The sequence below is a fragment of the Engystomops pustulosus genome, chromosome 6, assembly GCF_040894005.1.
Source record: "Engystomops pustulosus chromosome 6, aEngPut4.maternal, whole genome shotgun sequence".
NCBI lineage: Eukaryota > Metazoa > Chordata > Amphibia > Anura > Leptodactylidae > Engystomops > Engystomops pustulosus.
In genome coordinates, this window is record NC_092416.1 from 8,933,191 (window position 1) to 8,948,750 (window position 15,560).

Here is a 15,560-nt window from a genome sequence, read left to right on the forward strand (position 1 = left end):
TAGAAGGTGTTATGCTGTTTGATAAATATACAGGTAGTGGTTTATTAGGTCAATGGCTAAAGGTTCCCTTTAATCTGTTTAACTAATAAAAACTATTGCAACAAATAAAAATAACACTTACATTATATTACATTATATCATATATAGTAATGGCTGTGTGCAGTGCTGCCATATAATGTAATCCCCTCCCCCTCTGTTTGTGATGTAATTGTTTATTGATAGAGTAATAAAGCTTGTACATTATATTCTGTTGTACAGGGTTGTGCCTGTTTTTAGAAGATTATTTTGTCTCCCATGTCTACCACAAAGTACCGGACACAACCCAATCCAACCCAATGGATCTGGTGTTTTCATCAAATAAACTGTGTCTCACTCCTAGGAGGGATAATGATATCATAGACAAAACACATAAGTCGACCAATCAGGTTAGTTTTTCTGTTTGTGATCCCTTTCCTCATCATCTCCACCAGTTATGTCTCCATTGTCCTCAAACTTAGGAAAAGTAATAGACCCCAGAGATGTCAGAGACCCTACAGGATCATCACCGCTGTTATATTGTGTTTCTTCATCTTCTGGGCTCCGTATTACATCTGCTCCCTCATACCCATGGAGGATGAAGATCAAATTCAAGCCCACACAATAAATACTATCAATACCACCATGACTTGCCTTAAGAGTTGCGTCAACCCAATGATTTATGTTTTGATGGGCCAAAATTTTAGACCTGGTTTCCTGAGATCGTGCTCGCTCCATAGTGGGTTATAGCAGTGTTTATGAAACAGTTGCCTTCAGGTCCCTTTAAGGCTCCATGCACATGACCAAGAAAAGAACCAGGGCACAGCCCGGTGGAGAAGACGGCGGTGAGCATTCCTTACCCCTCCCCCCTCCATAGAAAGCCGAGCGAGCATACCTCAAATCCGGCCAAATATATCTCCTATATTTTGTGGCAAGGTCTCACAGTTTAATAATGGTTTAATCGCAAATACTGTCAATCAAATGGATGACCATAGAGTTCCATAGAAATCAATGGGGCCGTGTAATGGGGCCGTCAAAAAAATTTTGTGGTTTGGCTAGAACACGGCCATAAAAACACAGTCATGCGCATGCGCTCTAAGGTGGAGGTCCTGGGGCTGGGTGACAATGTTACCACCTAATCGGGTTGTTAGAAAATATTTTTTTTCTCTGGCCCAGCGTCAACGTTGGAAGAGTCACTAATCTCCGATTTCATTCCACTGGTGTTTTCTAAGGTTTTTCATAAAAATATGAAAAAATGAAGCAGAATCAATAAAAAAGACTAAAACATTTCAGCAACTACACCCATTTCTCAACATTTTATAAGTCCTCATAACTGCAATTGGAAAGGACTGGGAGGAGGGGCCATTGGCATCCGTGGCGGAAACCTTGACAACCTGCTTTTGAGAACATAAATGGATTTACCAAATGAAAACTTTAAAACCAAATAGTTTGACACTTTCAATTCTGTTTGTTTCCTCCCAGTATCCATTATCCACCACTTACCTGCACCAGGGTGCATTGTACAGAGACATTAACCATCTAGATGCCCCAATAACATGGATGGGATCATTCTAGACATCAATCTGATCTCACTGTTTGGACTGACCTTGGACAAGGTCTGTGACACATACTATACACGATATACAGGACATTTCTGGCCCTAATCTCTATGACATTTACTCATAGATACAGACACGGAGACTATGGTAATCTTATATTTGTTATGCATGGCCTAATTCCTTTTAAAATCAACTTTAACATTTATGCAAATGAGCCTTTGACTTTGAGGGGTGTTATCTGAGCCCCTTTCTTCTGCTGCTTCACAGGTTGTTACACTGTCTCTCCCTTCCCCTATCCCCTCAGCACTTCCCACTCCCTCAGCCTGATGTAAGGGTGAAGTGTAACAATCTGCAAAAGTTACAGAACAAAGCTCTTCTGGTTCTTTAGCATAATTTGTAAAGTTGATTGTAGAAGGAATGTGGCCATGGACAAGAAATATAAGAAGATTACCAGTAAGATGCCTGAATATATGAGTATGTGCCCTTGTGTATATTGTGATGGAATTTGGTGGGATTTTTTTTTTTTTTAAATGAGGCTCTAATAATAATAATAATAATAATAATAATAATAATAATAATAATAAATAAAATTAAAATATAATATATAATAATTAAAAATAATAAAAATAATAATAATTTATTATTATTATTATTATTATTATTATTGTTTTATGGCGCCATCATATTCCCAGTTGCATTATGGTGGATGGACCTGTATTAGCTGCACAATTGCTGCTGATAATTTACCCCATTTTTTCATGGCTTTTGGAGATTCTTTTTAGCGTGGGACGATTTTGTAAAAAAAAAAAAAAAAAAACCTACGTAATAAAAATCAAAATACAAAATGATTGTAGAGTTGCTCCAGATACTCAGTAATATTTACAATTAGAGATGAGCGAACATACTCGTCCGAGCTTGATGCTCGATCGAGCATTAGTGTACTCATAACTGCTCGTTGCTCGGACAAGTATTTCGCCCGCTCGAGAAAATGGCAGCTCCCGCCGTTTTGCTTTTTGGCGGCCAGAAACAGAGCCAATCACAAGCCAGGAGACTCTGCACTCCACCCAGCATGACGTGGTACCCTTACACGTAGATAGCAGTGGTTGGCTGGCCAGATGAGGTGACCCTGGGATAGACTAGCCGCTGCCCGCGCTGCTCGGATCATTCTGTGTCTGGATGCCGCTAGGGAGAGAGCTGCTGCTGGTCAGGGAAAGCGTTAGGGTGTTCTATTAGCTTACTGTTAGGCAGGAGTGATTCTACAAGAACCCAACAGCCCTTCTTAGGGCTACAATAACGTTATAATTTTTTTTTTTATTTGCAGCTAGTACCATATTGTGAGGAATTAGCAGGGGGACTTGCTACCGTTGTGTTTAGCTCTTAGTGACACACATATCCACCTCAAACACCAAAGTGGGAAAATTTATTAGGGGTTTGAGTAGAATTAGGCACAGTCTGCCATTTCCTTTTTTATTTTACGTTTATTTTTTTCATAACTCAGCGTCATCTCATCTGGCATAGTAGTGTGCTGTAATACTTGGCTATAAAATAGCCATAGCAATAGGATAGCATCGTTTGGTTTTAAAAACTAAAAAACACAAAAAAAAACAAAAAAACAAAAAGAAAAGTTAAAAAAAAAATTCAAGTTATAACTCTCATTTTCAAAATGTTTAACCCGAGGGCTAGGGGTAGAGGACGAGGGCGGGGACGTGGGCGTCCAACTACTGCAGGGGTCAGAGGCCGTGGTCCTGGGCGGGGTGAGACACCACCTGCTTATGAGGGAGCAGGGGAACGCCGCAGAGCTACACTCCCTAGGTTCATGTCTGAAGTTACTGGGAATCGTGGTAGAGCACTGTTGAGGCCAGAACAGTGCGAACAGGTGATGTCGTGGATTGCCGACAATGCTTCGAGCAATTTGTCCACCAGTCAGTGTTCCACGCAGTCCACCCATGTCACCGAAATCGGCACTCCTCCAGCTCCTGCACCTCAGCCTCCTCCCCCCCCAGTCTGCCCCCTCCCAGCAAAATTTGCCATTTGAACCGGCATACTCTGAGGAACTGTTTTCTGGACCATTCCCACAGTCACAAACCACTTGTCCGGTTGCTGATGAGCAATTTTCCGATGCCCAGGTTTTCCACCAGTCGCAGTCTGTGGGTGATGATGACCTTGTTGACGTACTGGAAGAAGTGTGTAAAGAGGTGTCCGACGATGAGGAGACACGGTTGTCAGACAGTGGGGAAGTTGTTGTCAGGGCAGGAAGTCCGAGGGGGGAGCAGACTGAGGGATCGGAGGATGATGAGGTGACAGACCCAAGCTGGGTTGAGAGGCCGGGTGAACACAGTACTTCTGAGACGGAGGAGAGTCCTCGACCAGAACAGGTTGGAAGAGGCAGTGGTGGGGCCAGACGGAGAGGCAGGGCCAGAGCTGGTGCATCAGCGCCAAATGTGTCAACTAGTGAAGCTCCCGTGGCAAGGGCTCCTGCTGCGAGGGCTAGATTTTCAGAAGTCTGGAGGTTCTTTAAGGAAACACCGGATGACCGACGGACTGTGATGTGCCACATTTGCCAAACCAGGATCAGCAGGGGTTCCACCACTACTAGCTTAACTACCACCAGTATGCGCAGGCATATGAATGCTAAACACCCCACTCAGTGGCAACAAGCGCGTTCACCTCCGGCCGTGCACACCACTGCTCCTTCCCCTGTGTCAGCTGATAGTCAGCCCCCTGCCCAGGACCCTGCCACAAAAACCCCATCGTCGCCTCCACGATCCTCCACAGCATCCACCAGCGTTCAGCTCTCCATACCCCAGACGCTGGAGCGGAAAAGCAAATATAGTGCAACCCACCCGCACGCCCAAGCCCTTAATGTGCACATCTCCAGATTGCTAAGCCTGGAGATATTGCCCTATAGGCTAGTAGAGACCGAGGCCTTTCGCAGCCTCATGGCGGCGGCCGCCCCTCGGTATTCGGTCCCCAGCCGCCACTACTTTTCCCGATGTGCCGTCCCAGCCCTGCACCAGCACGTGTCAGACAACATAATCCGTGCCCTAACCAACGCCGTTTCTGACAAGGTCCACCTGACCACGGACACGTGGACGAGTGCTGCCGGGCAGGGCCACTATATATCTCTGACGGCACATTGGGTTAACTTGGTGGAGGCTGGGACCGAGTGTGACCCTGCGGCTGGTCATATACTGCCGACGCCGAGGATTGCGGGGCCTACCTCGGTCCAGGTGTTTGAGGCCTGCTATGCCTCCTCCTCCTCCCACCCCTCCTCCACCTCCTCCTCCGAACTACCATCCGTGGGCATGGCGCCATCAGTCGGTAGCTCTAGGCACAGCAGCAGTGCCGTCGCTAAGCGACAGCAGGCGGTGCTCAAACTGCTGAGCCTAGGCGATAAAAGGCACACCGCCCAAGAACTATTACAGGGCATCACGGCGCAGACTGATCTGTGGCTGGCACCGCTGAACCTGAAGCCAGGCATGGTTGTGTGTGACAACAGCCGTAACCTGGTGGCTGCTCTGCAACTCGGCAGACTGACACATGTGCCATGCCTGGCCCATGTGTTAAATCTGATAGTTCAGCGTTTCCTCAAGACATACCCCAATCTGTCTGATTTGCTCACGAAGGTGCGCCGCATCTGTGCGCATTTCAGGAAGTCCAGCACAGATGCTGCCACTCTCAGGGCAGCGCAGCGCCGCCTCCAACTGCCCGCTCACCGACTGTTGTGCGACGTGCCCACGAGGTGGAATTCAACACTGACCATGTTATCCAGAGTTTACCAGCAGCGCCGAGCGATTGTAGACTGCCAGATGTCAACTTCCACCAGAACTGGTAGTCAGGTCAGTCAGCTTCCTCAAGTCTACAATAAGGAGTGGACGTGGATGTCTGATATCTGTCAGGTGCTGAGTAACTTTGAGGAGTCAACACAGATGGTCAGTGGCGATGCCGCCATCATCAGCCTCACCATCCCGCTGCTTGGCCTGTTGAAAAACTCTCTGGTCAGCATGAAGTCGGAAGCTTTGCGCTCCTCACAAGAAACGGGGGAAGAAGATTCCCTTGTTGATAGCCAAAGCACCCTTAGGTCTGTTTCTCAGCGCATATCGGAGGAGGTGGAGGAGGATGAGGAGGAAGAGGAGGAGAATGTTGGCGAGACAGAAGAGGGGACCATTGTTGAGTCCTTCACTGTTCAGCGTGTATGGGCAGAAGAAGAGGAATTGGAGGAGTTGGAGGAGGAGGAAATGGACAGTCAGGCCAGTGAGGGGAGCGAATTCTTACGCGTTGGTACTCTGGCGCATATGGCAGATTTCATGCTAGGCTGCCTATCCCGTGACCCTCGCGTTCAAAGAATTTATTCCAGCACCGATTACTGGGTGTTCACTCTCCTGGACCCACGGTACAAGCAAAATCTTTCCACTCTCATCCCTGGAGAGGAAAGGAGTGTGAGAATGCATGAATACCAGCAGGCCCTGGTGCACAAGCTGAAACAGTATTTCCCTTCTGACAGCGCTAGCGGCAGAGTGCGTAGTTCTGCGGGACAAGTAGCGAGGGAGAGTAGGCGAGCAGGCAGCTTGTCCAGCACTGGCAAGGGTACGCTTTACAAGGCTTTTGCCAGCTTTATGTCACCCCAGCAAGACACTGTCACCTGTCCCCAGTCTCGGCAGAGTAGGGCTGATCTTTACAGAAAGATGGTGAGGGAGTACGTAGCTGACCATACCATCGTCCTAAATGATCACACAGCTCCCTACAACTACTGGGTTTCAAAGCTGGACATGTGGCACGAACTGGCGCTGTACGCCTTGGAGGTTCTTGCCTGCCCTGCCGCTAGCGTCTTGTCCGAGCGGGTTTTCAGTGCAGCTGGTGGCATCATCACCGATAAGCGTACACGCCTGTCGACTGACAGCGCTGACAGGCTGACGCTTATCAAGATGAATAAAGCATGGATTTCTCCTAATTTCCAATCTCCAGCAGGTGAAGGAAGCTCAACCTGAATAATTTATCCACTCCTCCTCCTCCTCATTTTCCTCCTTCTCCTGCTCTTTGTACAGTAAAGCAGAGGAAACTGGCCATTTTTTGACAGGGCCCACTGGCTCTACCTATAGTACTTTATGCATTTAATTTTTCTGGAGGGCCACCGACCCGGTCCTCTGTTTTAAACAATTTTTGGGAGTGCCACATACAGGCACTCAATCTATTCAATTTTTCTGGAGCTCCACCTACCTGCTCCTCTGGTTTGAAAAATTTTTTGGACTGCCACATACAGGCACTCAATCTATTCCATTTTTCTGGAGGGCCACCTACCTGCTCCTCTGGTTTAAAAACTTTTTTGGACTGCCACATACAGGCACTCAATCTATTCCATTTTTCTGGAGGGCCACCTACCTGCTCCTCTGGTTTAAAAACTTTTTTGGACTGCCACATACAGGCACTCAATCTATTCCATTTTTCTGGAGGGCCACCTACCTGCTCCTCTGGTTTAAAAACTTTTTTGGACTGCCACATACAGGCACTCAATCTATTCAATTTTTCTGGAGGGCCACCTACCTGCTCCTCTGGTTTAAAAACTTTTTTGGACTGCCACATACAGGCACTCAATCTATTCCATTTTTCTGGAGGGCCACCTACCTGCTCCTCTGGTTTAAAAACGTTTTTGGACTGCCACATACAGGCACTCAATCTATTCAATTTTTCTGGAGGGCCACCTACCTGCTCCTCTGGTTTAAAAACTTTTTTGGACTGCCACATACAGGCACTCAATCTATTCCATTTTTCTGGAGGGCCACCTACCTGCTCCTCTGGTTTAAAAACTTTTTTGGACTGCCACATACAGGCACTCAATCTATTCAATTTTTCTGGAGGGCCACCTACCTGCTCCTCTGGTTTAAAAACTTTTTTGGACTGCCACATACAGGCACTCAATCTATTCCATTTTTCGGGAGGGCCACCTACCTGCTCCTCTGGTTTGAAAAATTTTTTGGACTGCCACATACAGGCACTATCCAAATTGAATTGTCTCCATAGCAGCCTCCACACGTTGTCTCCATTGCTACCTCCAAAAGTCGTCCATATAGCTGCCTCCATACATCGTCCCTTTATCAAACGAGGTTTGTCAGGCCGAAATTTGGGTTGTTTTCATGGATTCCACATCAAAGTTGTTAACTTTGTCGCCACCCTGCTGTGTTATCCACAAAATACACTGGCAAACTTTTACCATTTACGGATATTATTTCAGCGCTTCTTGCGCATCTGTTTACATTCCCCTCACCCGCCATATCCTAAACTTATAAGAACGCTACTACACTTGATCTTATACAAAAGGTTCTTAGAAGTGCTGTTTGGGGAGTAGCCTAGAGACAGGGGCTTGGATTGGCGAAAGCTCGCCTGGCAGCGGAGCGGCAGCTCCATGCCAAGAACCAACTAACATAGTTTTAACTGCAGCACCTTTAATCTACTACTAGTTCACTGCCTCCATACATGCCCGCTTTATCAAACGTGCTGTGTCAGGCAGAATTTTGGGTTGTTTTCATGGCTTCCACAACAAACTTGTTAACTTTGTCGCCACCCTGCTGTGTAATCCACAAAATATACTGGCAAACTTTTATCATGTACCGATATTATTTGAGCGCTTCTTGCTCACCTCCTTTGGTTCCTCTCTGCTACCCATTGGTTTGAAGCCTGAGTCCATTTAGGGTATGTCACCATGCCACTCTCTAGCCTTCCGCTGCTGCCGCTGCCTCTGCATGCTGTCCCCTATAGTGTCAGGGTCAATTATTGGATGTTTTAGATGCTATCTAGCTTCATTCTGTCACTCTGTCATGGCCATGCTGTTGCCCATAATTTTGGCATAATGGTGCATTTAAGCAGCCTCAGAGGCATCCATGCATGCTGCCCCTGCTGTTTCCTGTCCATTTCCGTGGTGTTTCCATCCTTTTCTGAGGTTCCCAGGTGTTTGGGCAAGCTTCCCTGTGCAGAGCCTTGGTCCCCTTGAAAAATGCTCGAGTCTCCCATTGACTTCAATGGGGCTCGTTACTCGAAACGAGCACTCGAGCATCGGGAAAAGTTCGTCTCGAATAACGAGTACCCGAGCATTTTAGTGCTCGCTCATCTCTATTTACAATCTATCTGATCCTTGAGTGTTTAAATTCTCCTTTAACCTATCTGACTTCTCATCGACCAAGGAGTCATGTGCTGCCTGATGACGAGGGGGCGAGCAGATCCTCATCACTCTCAGATATTCTGTAGTGGAACATTGTACAAGAAGCAAATAACAGTAACAGTACAACACCCTGTATTAGAGCAGCGCCTCTCTACAGTACAGTGCGGTTCTACACATCAGTCTCCTGGAGCTTCTCTGGACACCAGGTGAGTGCAGCTCAATGTTTTTTTTTTGGACAATGGGGCCGTGCACCAGTTTTCTTCTGGTGCTTAGTCGGATCACGGGTCAGATTTAATATGCTAGGTCAGACAGAAGTGGTTTGCACACCCCATGTTAAAGGTGCACTAAAAAAAAAAGTTGGTACAGTCTTTTGGAGCACTGCAAAGGGCGCCAGATTCATGTAGAGCATGCACCATAAATCCTGAATCTAGCGCCCCCTGCACACTACACAGGACATAGCACATTGTACACATTGCACATAATACACACTACACATAGTACACATTACACATAATACACACTACACATAGTACACATTACACATAATACACACTACACATAGTACACACTACACATAGTACACACTGCACATAGTACACACTACACATAATATACACTACACATAGTACACACCCGGCATACAGTACACATTGCACATAATACACTACACATAGTACACATTACACATAATATACACTACACATAGTACACATTACACATAATATACACTACACATAGTACACATTACACATAGTACACACTACACATAATATACACTACACATAGTACACACCCGGCATACAGTACACACTGCACATAATACACACTACACGTAGTACACACTGCACATAATATACACTACACATAGTACACGCTACACATAGTACACATTACACATTGTACACACTACACATAATATACACTACACATAGTACACACCCGGCATACAGTACACACTGCACATAATACACACTACACATAGTACACACTGCACATAATATACACTACACATAGTACACACTGCACATAATATACACTACACATAGTACACGCTACACATAGTACACACTGCACATAGTACACACTACATATAATATACACTACACATAGTACACACCCGGCATACAGTACACACTGCACATAATACACACTACACATAGTACACACTGCACATAATATACACTACACATGGTACACGCTACACATAGTACACATTACACATAGTACACACTACACATAATATACACTACACATAGTACACACCCGGCATACAGTACACACTGCACATAATACACACTACACATAGTACACACTGCACATAATATACACTACACATAGTACACACTACACATAGTACACATTACACATAGTACACACTACACATAATATACACTACACATAGTACACACCTGGCATACAGTACACACTGCACATAATACACACCACGCATAGTACACACTGCACATAATATACACTACACATAGTACACACTACACATAGTACACATTACACATAGTACACACTACACATAATATACACTACACATAGTACACACCCGGCATACAGTACACACTGCACATAATACACACTAAACATAGTACGCACTGCACATAGTACACAGGACACTGCACACAGTACACACTGCACATAGTACACACTGCACATAGCACACACTGCACATAGTACACACTGTAATAGCACACACTGCACATAGTACACACTGCACATAGTACACACTGTAATAGTACACACTGTAATAGTACACACTGCACATAGTACACACTGCACATAGTACACACTGTAATAGTACACACTACACAAGGTACACACTACACATAGTACACAGGACACTGCACTTAGTACACACTACACATAGCACACACTGCACATAGTACACAGGACACTGCACTTAGTACACACTACACATAGCACACACTGCACATAGTACACACGGCACTGTTCTTAGTAAACGTGGTTCAATGTGTGTTCTGCACTTTACTATAACATGTTTAATGACGTTTTAATGTGAGGATTTCCTAATCCGTAATAATTATCCACATATTTTTATAGCTTTTACATTTTCTTTATGTGGGAGGATATTTTGGTAACGTCAGACTTATTTACTAGTTACGTTTCTCCTAAATTTCCTAAACCAGCTAATAATGTAACGCTAGAGACTCGTCTACACATGACCGCTCCACTATTAATGTACAGTTCACTTCGTCCACTTCTCCAGTCATTGACTTTCAGGTTACAATCTCATCCAATCAGTAGATTTGTTGAGCCTCATCCCTCCACAGCTGTAGTAATGTAAGAACATTCCTGCCGCCATTTATCTGAGGATCTTGTCACTCTTCATGTCTTCTCTGCCCATGGCATGCAGGGTTAACACTAACAATAACACGGGGTGTCGGATTCAGGTCCAGGTCCTGTTACATAACCCAAAACTTTTGGTCCAGGTTTGGCTTGACCTGCTGAACCCAAATGCCCCTTGGTCCACCCATCAGGATTTGTTACTAATACATTATTGTAGTTCCCTCCATTGTAATGGTGAGGACAACTATCGATGAGAAGACCCATCAGACCACCGGCTCCGAAAATCTCAGTACAAGATAAAAGTGTGGAAGATAAATGAAACCGAGAGCTGGTACCTACATAGACAGGGTGTTGTGCCTCAGTCATTGGGGCTGTTGTATTGTGTCTTGAGTGGCAGTTTTTTGGCTCACGAAGCAGGAAAAAGTTGCAACTCATCGTTGACTTTTTGGCCTTTTTGGCACTTTAGTAAAAAGTGGGACTGGTAGGGAAAATATTGGGCCAGGACGTCACCTTCCTTGGCAAACCAATTTTACTATAACTAGTACCAAAAATATAGAACCTTTTATAACAAGGTGTGACCTGGTGCATATTTCAATTCCATCGCACAAATGCTCCCCCTAAATGACGAAGCATTTGGACCCTCTCATTTATTGCGGCATTTCGTTTCCCAGCAGCCCCGGTAATTAAGACTTTGGCTTTCGGGGTGGGCTGGTCTTTGAAGTCCATAACCTGGACCTACGAGCTACTTAAGACCTTTCTAGACTTTGAATGTCCAGGAAAATAAAATGGGCCACATTTCTCAAGATTAGCGCAGTGTGTGGAGTGTGCAGAGTGTAGCAGAATAATCAGAACTGGTGCCCAATCCTCATAAATCTGGTGCCCCCCTGCACTACTCGGGAAGTGGGCAACTTTTTTTGGTGCACTTTTGTAGTACAGTCAAGAATTTGGACCACATTGGACAGAATTGTGGCAAACTTTGACTAATCAGAAACAGCTCCTTAAGCTGCACATTTTTCTGTCTTGTCAGACACAGAGCAGCAGCGACACAAACCTGGGACAGATACATTATAACTACATGTACAAGCAGTGTCCACGTTCTAGAGCAAAGTCAGACAGAAAACTGGTGCAAACGCTTTTAATAAATTGGGGCCAGTCTCTAGTTTAAGCTTGTTTTCTTCAGTTTTCTTCTTCTTTGACCTCTCCCCGTAAACATCCACTCATCACTTTTTTACCAGTTGCTGCCTGCCCTGACCTCAGCTTTTACTATGGTTTTACGCTTTTGTGTTTTTTGACTTGCCCAGGTCTCTAGTCTCTCTGAGACCTTGGCACAATAATAAATCAAATCCCATGTTTGGGCATAAATGTTGAAAAGTGGAAGATAAGAAAATATACAATACAAAACATTCATCTCCCCTCCTCTGGATCCAGTGCTGCTCTCTTGTAGAGACATTGGGGAACATTTACCTACCCGTCTGGAGGAGTTCACCGAAAGTGCATTGTCCAACAATAATGCCCTGTGCGGGGAGTCACTAAGATCGTGCGGAGTTCACCTTCTTCTTCCTGGTGCATGTAAGTGCATTGTCCGTGTATAATGTGCTGTGCGGGGAGTCACTCAGATCCTGCCCTGATATCCTGCATGTGTCGCTTCCCCGCTCAGGTCCCAGGAGTTCACCTTCTTCTTCCTGGTGCATGTAAATGCATTGTCCGTGTATAATGCGCTGTACGGGGAGTCACTAAGATCATGCGCCCGATATCCTGCATGTGTCGCTTCCCCGCTCAGGTCCCTGGAGTTCACCTTCTTCTTCCTGGTGCATGTAAGTGCATTGTCCGTGTATAATGCGCTGTACGGGGAGTCACTAAGATCATGCGCCCGATATCCTGCATGTGTCACTTCCCCGCTCAGGTCCCAGGAGTTCACCTTCTTCTTCCTGGTGCATGTAAGTGCATTGTCCGTGTATAATGCGCTGTACGGGGAGTCACTAAGATCATGCGCCCGATATCCTGCATGTGTCGCTTCCCCGCTCAGGTCCCTGGAGTTCACCTTCTTCTTCCCTGTGCATGTAAGTGCATTGTCCGTGTATAATGCGCTGTACGGGGAGTCACTAAGATCATGCGCCCGATATCCTGCATGTGTCACTTCCCCGCTCAGGTCCCTGGAGTTCACTTTCTTCTTCCTGGTGCATGTAAGTGCATTGTCCGTGTATAATGTGCTGTGCGGGGAGTCACTAAGATTCTGCTCCTGATATCCTGCATGTGTCACTTCCCCACTCAGGTCCCCGGAGTTCACCTTCTTCTTCCTGGTGCATGTAAGTGCATTGTCCGTGTATAATGCGCTATTCAGGGAGTCACTAAGATCCTGCACCCGATATCCTGCATGTGTTGCTTCCCCGCTCAGGTCCCCTGAGTTCACCTTCTTCTTCCTGGAGCATGTAAGTGCATTGTCCGTGTATAATGTGCTGTGCGGGGAGTCACTAAGATCCTGCCCCTATATCCTGCATGTGTCGCTTCCCCGCTCAGGTCCCCGGAGTTCACCTTCTTCTTCCTGGTGCATGTAAGTGCATTGTCCGTGTATAATGTGCTGTGCGGGGAGTCACTAAGATCCTGCCCCTATATCCTGCATGTGTCGCTTCCCCGCTCAGGTCCCCGGAGTTCACCTTCTTCTTCCTGGTGCATGTAAGTGCATTGTCCGTGTATAATGCGCTGTGCGGAGAGTCACTAAGATCCTGCACCCGATATCCTGCATGTGTCGCTTCCCCACTCAGGTCCCCAGAGTTCACCTTCTTCTTCCTGGTGCATGTAAGTGCATTGTCCGTATATAATGGGCTGTGCGGAGAGTCACTAAGATCCTGCCCCTATATCCTGCATGTGTCGCTTCCCCGCTCAGGTCCCCAGAGTTCACCTTCTTCTTCCTGGTGCATGTAAGTGCATTGTCCGTGTATAATGCACTGTGCAGGGAGTCACTAAGATCCTGCGCCCAATATCCTGCATGTGTCACTTCCCCGTTCAGGTCCGCCAGAGTTCACCTTCTTCCTGGTGCATGTAAGTGCATTGTCCGTGTATAATGCGCTGTGCAGGGAGTCACTAAGATCCTGCACCCGATATCCTGTATGTGTCACTTCCCCGCTTTGGTCCGCCAGAGTTCACCTTCTTCTTCCTGGTGCATGTAAGGGCATTGTCCGTGTATAATGCGCTGTGCGGGGAGTCACTAAGATCCTGCGTTCGATATCCTGCATGTGTCGCTTCCCCGCTCAGGTCCCAGGAGTTCACCTTCTTCTTCCTGGTGCATGTAAGTGCATTGTCCATGTATAATGCACTGTGCAGGGAGTCACTAAGATCGTGCACCCGATATCCTGCATGTGTCGCTTCCCCGCTCAGGTCCCCAGAGTTCACCTTCTTCCTGGTGCATGTAAGTGGATTGTCCGTGTATAATGCGCTGTGCTGGGAGTCACTAAGATCGTGCACCTGATATCCTGCATGTGTCACTTCCCCACTCAGGTCCCCGGAGTTCACCTTCTTCTTCCTGGTGCATGTAAGTGCATTGTCCGTGTATAATGCGCTATTCAGGGAGTCACTAAGATCCTGCACCCGATATCCTGCATGTGTTGCTTCCCCGCTCAGGTCCCCTGAGTTCACCTTCTTCTTCCTGGAGCATGTAAGTGCATTGTCCGTGTATAATGTGCTGTGCGGGGAGTCACTAAGATCCTGCCCCTATATCCTGCATGTGTCGCTTCCCCGCTCAGGTCCCCGGAGTTCACCTTCTTCTTCCTGGTGCATGTAAGTGCATTGTCCGTGTATAATGCGCTGTGCGGAGAGTCACTAAGATCCTGCCCCTATATCCTGCATGTGTCGCTTCCCCGCTCAGGTCCCCAGAGTTCACCTTCTTCTTCCTGGTACATGTAAGTGCATTGTCCGTGTATAATGCGCTGTGCAGGGAGTCACTAAGATCCTGCCCCTATATCCTGCATGTGTCGCTTCCCCGCTCAGGTCCCCGGAGTTCACCTTCTTCTTCCTGGTGCATGTAAGTGCATTGTCCGTGTATAATGCGCTGTGCGGAGAGTCACTAAGATCCTGCACCCGATATCCTGCATGTGTCGCTTCCCCACTCAGGTCCCCAGAGTTCACCTTCTTCTTCCTGGTGCATGTAAGTGCATTGTCCGTTTATAATGGGCTGTGCGGAGAGTCACTAAGATCCTGCCCCTATATCCTGCATGTGTCGCTTCCCCGCTCAGGTCCCCAGAGTTCACCTTCTTCTTCCTGGTGCATGTAAGTGCATTGTCCGTGTATAATGCACTGTGCAGGGAGTCACTAAGATCCTGCGCCCAATATCCTGCATGTGTCACTTCCCCGTTCAGGTCCGCCAGAGTTCACCTTCTTCCTGGTGCATGTAAGTGCATTGTCCGTGTATAATGCGCTGTGCAGGGAGTCACTAAGATCCTGCACCCGATATCCTGCATGTGTCGCTTCCCCGTTCAGGTCCGCCAGAGTTCACCTTCTTCCTGGTGCATGTAAGTGCATTG